This window comes from Chelonia mydas, chromosome 3, assembly GCF_015237465.2.
Source record: "Chelonia mydas isolate rCheMyd1 chromosome 3, rCheMyd1.pri.v2, whole genome shotgun sequence".
Classification (NCBI taxonomy): Eukaryota; Metazoa; Chordata; order Testudines; family Cheloniidae; genus Chelonia; species Chelonia mydas.
Window position 1 is genome coordinate 55,270,761 of NC_057851.1, and position 10,092 is coordinate 55,280,852.

A 10,092-nucleotide genomic window follows, 5' to 3' on the forward strand; every position below is an offset into this window, starting at 1 on the left:
TGCAGGGGAGTCCCTATATCCCTGGGGTAGGACTGTCCAGCAGAATTGTCTGCCCTCCCATGTGAATGCAGTTTTATACTGACATGAGGTAGCTAGTGGCAGAGACCAAAACCCATTAGCTATGTCCAAAACAGTGAAAATTCGGAATTGGGGTCCAATACGGGCCAACATTTCAGGGTATGCTGCCACCACTGAGGCTGGCGAATTGGCCAGAGCATTTAGTGCCCTGTAATCCACAGTGAGGCGCCAGCTGCCATTTGGCTTCCTCACGGGCCACACAGCAGCATTACAAGGGGATGCAACTGCCCGAATCAGTCCCCTCTGTTCCAATTCCCCAATAGTTGCCCCCACCTCTGCCAATGCCTCCCGAGGAATAGGATACTGTTTCTGTGGGGGAGGGTCCCCTCCCTCCATCAGTACCTCCATGCTGCCCCTACCACAATCCAGGTTATCCTTCGCCCACACAGGGATGTGTTCCCACCCAGCCGGGGGTGGTGGGAGGGCATGTGCTGCTTTAATGGTCATAGTGGCTATCCCCATGGGAATGGTATAGCCCTGACCGTCCCGCGTTTGCCCCAGTAAACACACCCAATTGGCTAAATCCAGTACAAGTCCCAGTTTGTGTAAATCTCCTGCCCCCAACAGATTAAGCATATCATTACAACCCCACATAATCTCCCCTTCCCCCCAGATTCCTTTGATTTGTCCCCGCCTCAGGGTTAACTGTGTCTCCCCTCCTGTTGCCCCTACAATTGTCACAGTCCCTTCTGAGGGTCTCCCCTGCCCCCATGTCGTTAAACTGATGGCTGCTCCAGTGTCTATCAAAAAATCCCTCATGGGACTCCCTTCGATTGCCCCCTGGAGCGTGGGGCGACCAGATGCATCCCGTCCTAAACTGAGAACATGGACAGGACGCCTCCCAGGGCACCCCTAAGTTGCAGCACCCACCTCTGTCCCTCCCACTGGTTCATGAGGGGACCGGGGGTCCTGGCACCGAACACATTCCTGTCTCCATGCAAAATTGTGTGTCTGGCATTTCAGGCAGTCCCAGTCCCTTGGTCTCCGGGACCACTTTCCCCCTGATCTGGTAAAATCATGGGTAGTCAGTTTAGCCTGCAGTCTCTGGATCTGTTGCTCTATAGCTGCCCGCTCGTCCCTGACTACCCTCCCAAAGCCACGAACTCTCCCTCTACCTCCTCCTCTCCAGGCTGACCCTTTCCACCTTGTATTGATCCCCCGCAGTAATAGCATGGACTGGCTCTTCCCCCTGATGCATCTGCCTCCACACATCTGCCTGTTCCAGAAACTGGGGTAGCTGATTGGGAGCAAGTTCAGGGTGCTGCAACCTTAAATGCCCCACGAACTGCGGATTGCTCAGCTCCAACCATTTCTCCAGCAATTCCACACCCCTACCCTGCTCCACACCCCCACCAGGTCCCGGTGCCCCTGCCTGTGGCAACACCCATGGACCATCCAGGGGATTCACCCAGCACCGTGCCCATGCCTGTATGCGATTAAGTGTATCCCGCCCTGTTTCCCCAGGGATTCGCTTCATCTTATTCATCCCCGCAGTACGAGAATACACCCCAAACAAGTGTTTTGCCACCTGTCCGGGGATTAGAAATGTGTGTGCCACTCCTGCCACATCGATTCCCAAGGTACCTCGTCCCAAAAGACTACGCCATAAGATCACCTGGTCCTCACGAGTTAGACCCTCCATCTCCCTGTCCACCTCCACTAGCCACAGCACAAACTGATCCCAATCATTCCGGGGTACCTTTCCCAAACGACCCAGTACTGCCTCCCGGTCCTTCAGGGACAAGGGGCGGATTTCTGCCTGTTCTACTACTTGTGGGGCCTGGTCCCCCCACCCCGCAACCGGGGCCACTATTCCTGCCTCCTGCAGTTCCTCCCGGGTAGCCTCTCTCGCAGGGGCTGTAACTGTGGATCGCCGGCTTACAACGTCCACTGGCAGTGGTGGGTACAGTGTTTTTTCAGGGTAGGGTGGTGGAGGTGTCTCCTTCAGTTCCATTAGTGGGGCGGATGGTTTGGGGTCCCCAAGTCCATTGCCCCCATGTTTACAATGATACAATTCCTCCTCTAAGTCTCCTACTCTCCCCAGCAGTTCGTCCCTCTCTCTCCGGATTGCCTCACAAGACTCCTCTGTCCGTGCAGCATCCCGTGCCTTCAAATCTGCTACCTCTACTGCTAACACAGATTTTTCTGTTAAAATGCGTTGCTGATCCACAATCCCCTCCAAATCCTTAATGTGTTGGAGGAGATCAGCTTCCCTTTTTACCCAGTATGCCATCCCAGCACACAAACCTTGTAATACCATTCCCTTTTTCCTACACTCCTTTCCCTTGGGGTCTCCCAAAACCTCTCCCATCTCCTTCTCAATCTCATCCCAGGTGAACCCCTGCACCTGGTATGGGCCCTGATTCTTCCTTATCCATTTGTTCAAAAAATCCGTTACCCCAGCTTGCCAGAACCCGCAACTACCATCACGAGAGTTCGCCATACTCCTCCAAGCAGCTGCGCGGACTGTTGGGGAGGGGGACTTACAGGCTGCCACTCACCTATCCAATGCGATGTATCCGAGTCACGGCACCAAGATGTTAGAGAGCTTATTCCTTCACTCTCCCACTTCCCTGGTCCTTCTCGCATGAACAGAGAGCAACAATACCCGAAGTCCAAAGGTGCAAACAATTCGATGTTTATTGGGGTGAACTTCCAGCAAGCTTAAATACAAGTTCCTTTTCCTTATTTTCGAATCCCAACTTACTTCCTGTTTGCCCCTAATTTATATAGTAATATTCTTAGCTATACCTTAACCAATCATTCTACTGAAATTTAACTAACCAATCCTAACATATTGTAACATGATTAGCTAACCAATTATATCCCACCACCTTAATTAGATTACACCCAGCAAAATTAATTATACAGCAGACAGAAACAATCACAGGACCAGACAGAGATTATACAGACAAACAATAGCAAAGTGGGAAAACAATACAGAAGTGAGGATTTCACATCCCAGCTATTGATAAGTGAGTTCTTGCCAGACAGGATGCTATCAAACTAAGTTTCCTTTTACATTTTCTAGGCACTTCCCTTTCTTTGGAGGTGATAGGAATTATCAGGACAGGATTGTATTCAGGACAGGATTGTATTCCTAACAGCCCAATAGCACCTTCTTTCAATGTGGCTAGTTTGGAATGTGAGGATGTGACTGTTCGCTTCCTGGCTTATGGCTGCCTCTGCTGCTTAGCCAAAGGCCTTAGCCTAAGAACAGGGCCTCAAACTGTCACAGTAAGAGAAGGCCCTTACACCAGCAGACAGTGATTTTGATTCTTTTATACCTCTAACTAGCCAAGTAATAAGAATACCCCTAAATTCTTAAAGTACAGGCCTTTACAGACAGGCCTGAATATCTATATCCTAACACTGGCTGAGTAAGCACTTTGGCCCAGATCCACAAAGATACTCAGGCACTTAATCCCAGACTAAGGCCTTGTCTACACTACAAAGTTAAGTCGACTTAAGTTATGTTGACGTACAGCCACTGCTGTAATTAAACCATTGTTGCATGTCCAAACTATGCTCCTTGTCTCAGCAGAGCACATCCACGATAGCAGCTCTTGCATCAACATGGAGAGCAGTGCACCACGGGTAGCTAGCCCACTGTGCACTCACCACCATCTACCACAGGGTGTTCTGGGGTCAGGTTCAGCATCCCATGATGCAGTTTTCTCCATCTTATCATTCAACACACATCCTAGTATGATTCGCTCCACTTTTAACAGCCCCTGTAACCTGCATGCCCACCATATCTGTCAGAAAGCCTGGATCCTGCACTGCTCTCCAATACTGTGTTGAGCATTGTGAACACAACGCACCTGATCCTGCAGTATTTCATGAGCTGCAACTCTGATGACGATACCTTGATGTCTGCCTTGCTGTGTGGCATGGAATGAAACAATCCCTGATCGCTGTTGGCATTCATGAAGCAGCTTTACATGGTGGACGGTCACTTCTGGGCTCAAGAAACAAGCACCGAGTGGTAGGATCACATCATTATGCAGGTACGGGATGATGACCAGTGGCTCCTGCAGAACTTTTGGATGCACAAGGCCGCCTTCCTGGAATGGCGTGCAGAGCTTTCCCCTGCCATTCAGTGCAGACACACTAAAATGAGAGCTGCTTGTAACTTTCTGTACAGGCCTGTGTTCCTAAAGATGCATGCATCATGAACCTTCCCTGATCAGCACCACCATCCCCACTGCTTCTTCCTCTTGGTGTGTGGTGTGAAGGGAGGCAGGAGCCTAACTCATTTCTATCAGAAACACACCAGGTGCCTAAACTTCCTGACTCTAGGTGGTTGGTTCCCATTCATGGATCGCTAAGCAGAGACTTAGTGTGCAGCCCCGACTTAGGTGCCAAACTCCAAGAAAGGGGAGGTTTAGGACACATCCCTCTCATCGGTCTAGCCCATTGACTAGTTTAGGCAGCTCCCCACCTACTGTGGTGCCTTTGTGGATCACATTCTAAGGGCCTATCTCTCCCCATTTGCTGTATAGGAGCGTTGGCACCTAAGTTGGCTTTGTGGATTGCAGTCCTGTGATTCCTCTAGTAGCCTTAAAGTTAGGTGTTACGATGCTGAGTGTCACAGCCCCTTCAGGGATCCACCCCTCACAGCTGGCCCTGGGTGCATTAGGGATGTGGGGTTGTTTTTTCTTTCCAAGAGACAATGCTAACATTCTAATAGCAAAAGGTCAGTAGGAATTACAAATCATCTTCCCTTTTACATTTGTGAATTTTTGGCTATAAAATATCCCAATGCTATAACCGTGTTGCCTAATCAGCAGGCACAAACACAGGAAGTATCCAGGAAGAAGCTCAGCCTTGGTGTGAATTAGTGTCCTCATAAGACATCTCACTGAAGAAAAATACTGTTGTTGCTCAAATTATTGTCTAGCCAGCTAGAAGAAAAACACAAGGAAATGGGCTCATTGTTTAAAATATCAATATTGTCCATATTTGTATTAATAGTAAGATGGTGACTGGGGTGATAGGGTTCCTGTAACAGCAGCATTCGTATTAGTATCACGGGTGCAGTTCCCCATGACAGTTTTAACATTAGAGCAGTGGTTTTCTTCATTTGCACTTGCTTTCTATAACTTGAGCACACAGCATGGCTATCCAGTCTCTCCGCATGAACTCTACTAAAGCAGCAAGCTTAGAACAGCACTGTAGCACCAACCCCATTTAGTTCTCCTTCGCTGAGCAAGATAGGTATTTTAACTCCTAAACTTACTAATGGATCGTTTTATGAGAACTGTTTAGTCTTATTTTCCCCTAAAAGTTTTATTTTAAAAAAACACTTGTCTGAGGATGGCCGCCTCCTTTTCTCTATAAAGTCATCCTTTCAGAGTAGTACAACTTCATTCGCAGCCTTCCCTACACAGCTTCACCACTGCTACTTACTGGCTTCTCCAGTTCCCCTTTTACCCTGCCACTTGTCTCAGCACGTACTTTGCCCTTTTCTGCACTTTCCATATGTTATCTCCTTCAGCTCTCGTCCCCACCATTCCATCGCTCGCTATCTGCCAGGCTTCTTCCAAAAATATGGTGATAGCAATAGTACTTTCCACTTCTAAGCAATTTTAAGCTCATAACATTGAAGCACTTGGCACAGAAGGGATCACATGCCCCCAAAAAGCCAGTGGGAAAGATGGGAGCAGAACTCATCTGCTGTCCCCGAGTCAGATAGATGCCTTAGCCACTGCACATGTCCTGATAGCGTCTGGAGCTCTGCTGTACTTGTACTGCAATGATTACTGCTTTAAACATACCTTATAAGTTCCTAAGTATCTCTTCATTCTATTAATACTTTTAAGTAAATACTGCAGCACTTGCTTGGTTTTGCACACCTTTTTTAAAAAAATCAAGCTTTATTTAATTTTAGAGCAACTAGATTTTGTCACAGTCTCTTTTTGGCAGGACTTTATCTCTTTCAGTGTTCCCCAGATGCCATATGTAATGGAAACGTTGTGGGTTTATGGCTTTGCAATATCTGTGCTGAACTTCAATAACAATGTTTATGATGCCTTGTGCTGTTATGGCAACTGCAATCAGGTTCTAAACTTACACTCAGGAAATAAGGACTCGTATATATCAAGTTGCCATAGAAACACATTTTCTGTGTTTAGGAAACTCAATCTATAGTGTCACACATCCCTTTTGAAACATCTGGACGACCAAGTATGGGGAACATGGTGGCCAAAACACCACAGTTAAATGGTGGGGGAACGCAGGGGTGCATCAACTGAGCAACAGAGTTCAAATGGAATCACTAAGCCTGACTCAACTGGGGTAAGTTTTCCCCCATGCTCCAGTGGACCTTCTGCTCAAGGGACCGAGGATATGATTTTCCATGCCTCTGTTCCAAGGGCTTCATATAGTCAAAGAGCAGCACTACTGGGCCAGGGATGCTCCTGTATCCCACCCTGCCAGATGATCTGGACAAGGAGTAGCAGAAACAGTGGAGAAAAGAGACCCTGGTCATCAGAAGAAGAGAAGCAGAAGTAAATGCAGATGGTTACCCCACAGCTGCCAGAATGTGTAACAGGTATAGAGTCTAGCAGCTGTGTTAGTAATACAAAACCTGATGAACCCATCCCCCTGCTGCTCCGCTCTTTTGTCCTTGTTCCACATTGTACTTTGAGCATAATTCAAAGTGTGTCTCCTAATATTCAAAGCCCTCCATAGGATTGGCTAAAACTACCAGAAAGATTGCCTCTCCCTCTGTGACAATGACCTCCCATAACAAGTATGTTCCACTGGAACTATGAAGCTGTTGACAATAGGAAGCAACTCAGGAGTTTGGAAGAATGAACTATTACAGAAGCTGAATCTAATTTGTTTTTTCAAAAAAAAATTAGTTTTGGTTTGTGAAAATTTCCCACAATATTTTTATCAAAAATAAATTGAACCGAAAAAACAAAAATATCAACTCGGTCCAACATATCATGCTAGGTGAGGTGGAAGAGGGGTAGGGGAAGCCATGGTGTAGGTTCAACTTCTGTGAAAGTTCAGTCTCCCACAGGATCTTCTTCTCCCCCCACCCCCTTCAGGCACTGGAGAGCTAGAAGAGATTTTCTCCACTCACTCATCCATGTCCAGATGCAAAATCAGTTCCTGGATGGGAGGAGGAGCAGAGGAAGCTAAGAAATAGGAGGGTTTTCACAACCTTCACAGGTAGTCAGTCTATGCCCACATGCCAAACTGTGCGTACATTAAGAACATAAGAATGGCCCTACTGGTCAGACCAAAGGTCCATCTAGCCCAGTATCCTGTCTTCCAACAGTGGTCAATGCCAGGTGCCCCAGAGGGAATGAACAGAACAGGTAATCATCAAGTGATCCATCCCCTGTCATCCACTCCCAGTTTCTGGCAAACAAAGGCTAGGGAAACCATCCCTGCCCATCCTGGCTAATAGCCATTGATGGACCTAGCCTCCATGGATTTCTCTAGTTCTTTTTTTAACCCTGTTATAGTCTTGGCCTTCACAACATACTCTGGCAAGGAGTTCCACAGGTTGACTGTGCATCATGTGAAGAAATACTTCCTTTTATTTGTTTTAAATCCGCTGCCTATTAATTTCATTTGGTGACCCCTAGTTCTTGTGTTATGAGAAGTAGTAAACAACACTTCCTTATCTACTTTCTCTACACCAGTCATGATTTTATAGACCTCTATAATATCCCCCCTTAGCCATCTCTTTTCCAAGCTGAAAAATCCCAGTCTTATAAATCTCTCCTCATATGGAAGCCATTCTATACACCTAATCATTTTGTTGCCCTTTTCTGAACCTTTTCCAATTCCAATATATCTTTTTTTGAGATGGGGCAACCACATCTGCACACAGTATTCAAGATGTGGGCGTACCATGGATTGATATAGAGGCAACATGATATTTTTTGTGTTATTATCTATCCCTTTCTTAATTATTCCCACCATTCTGTTCATTTTTTTTGACTGCCACTGCACATTGAGTGGATGTTTTCAGAGAATTATCCACAATGACTCCAAAATCTCTTTCTTGAGTGGCAACAGCTAATTTAGACCCCATCATTTTATATGTATAGTTGGGATTATACTTCCCAATGAGCATTACTTTGCATTTATCAGCATGAAATTTCATCTGCCATTTTGTTGCCCAATCACTTAGTTTGGTGAGATCTTTTTGAAGTTTTTCACAGTCTGCTTTGGTCTTAACTATCTTGAGCAGTTTAGTATCATCTGCAAACTTTGCCACCTCACTGTTTACCTTTCTCCAGATCATTTATGAATAGGTTGAATAGGATTGGTCCTAGGACTGACCCTTGGGGAACACCACTAGTTACCCTTCTCCATTCTGAAAATTTACCATTTATTCCTACCCTTTGTTCCTTGTCTTTTAACCAGTTCTCAGTCCATGAAAGGATCTTCCCTCTTATCCCATGACAACTTAATTTATGTAAGAGCCTTTGGTGAGGGACCTTGTCAAAGGCTTTCTGAAAATCTAAGTACACTATATTCACTGGATCCCCTTGGGCCACATGCTTGTTGACACCCTCAAAGAATTCTAGTAGATTGGTGAGGCATGATTTCCCTTTATTAAAACCATGTTGACTCTTCCTCAACAAATTATGTTCATCTATATGTCTGACAATATTGTTCTTTATTATAGTTTCAACCAATTTGCCTGGTACTGAAGTCAGGCTTACAGGCCTGTAATTGCCAGGATCACCCTTGGAGCCCTTTTTAAAAATTGGCATCACATTAGCTATCCTCCAGTCATCTGGTACAGAAGCTGATTTAAATTATAGGTTACAGACTAGAGTTAGTAGTTCTGCAATTTCACATTTGAGTTTCTTCAGAACTCTTGGGTGAATACCATCTGGTCCTGGTGACTTATTTGCTGTTTAATTTATCAATTTATCTGTAATGGCCTTATCGTCCTTGAGTGCTCCTTTAGCACCTCGATCATCCAGTGGCCCCACTGGTTGTTTAGCAAGCTTCCTGCTTCTAATGTACTTTTTTTTAAAAATTGCTATTACTTTTTGAGTCTTTGGCTAACTGTTCCTCAAATTCTTTTTTAGCCTTCCTAACTGTATTTTTACACTTCATTTGCCAGTATTTATGCTCCTTTCTATTTTCCTCACTAGAATTTAACTTCCACTTTTTAAAGGATGCCTTTTTGCCTCTCACTGCTTCTTTCACTTTGCTGTTTAGACACGGTGGCTCTTTTTTGGTTCTCTTACTATGTTTTTTAATTTGGGGTATACATTTAAGTTGAGCCTCTATTATGGTGTCTTTAAAAAGTCTCCACGCAGCTTGCAGAGATTTCACTTTTGGCACTGTACCCTTTAATTTCTGTTTAACTAACCTCCTCATTTTTGTGTTGTTCCCCTTTCTGAGATTAAATGCTACAGTGTTGGGCCGCTGTGGTGTTTTTCCTGCCACAGGGATATTAAATTTAATTATATTATGGTCGCTATTACCAAGCAGTTCAACTATATTCACCTCTTGGACCAGATCCTGTGCTACACTTAGGACTAAATCAAGAATTGCCTCTCCTCTGGTGCATTCCAGGACCAGCTGCCCCAAGAAGCAGTCTTTTAATGTGTCAAGAAACTTTATCTCTGCATCCCGTCCTGAGATGACGTGTACCCAATCAATGTGGGGATAATTGAAATCCCCCATTATTATTATTGCTTTATTTATTTATTACATTCTTGCTTTATTTGCATTGCATATTGATACACACTAAAAACTCTTTAAAATTGCTCCCTATTTCTGCACAAGTGTGCCTTTCTGCGCCTTCCTGCACATGTACTGTATACCTCTCTCAAAATCTGGCTAGTAGATTTAACCAACTGTTTCAAGGTTGAACAATAAACATTTAATAGTCAGGAAATGTGAAAGTTAAAGTTGGACATGTAATCTTAACTCTGACCCCTGTGTGTATAAGAATTATAGTAGTATTTAGCTTACAGGATGATATACTAATTCACAGATAATATTTGGCACTGATCCTGCAAA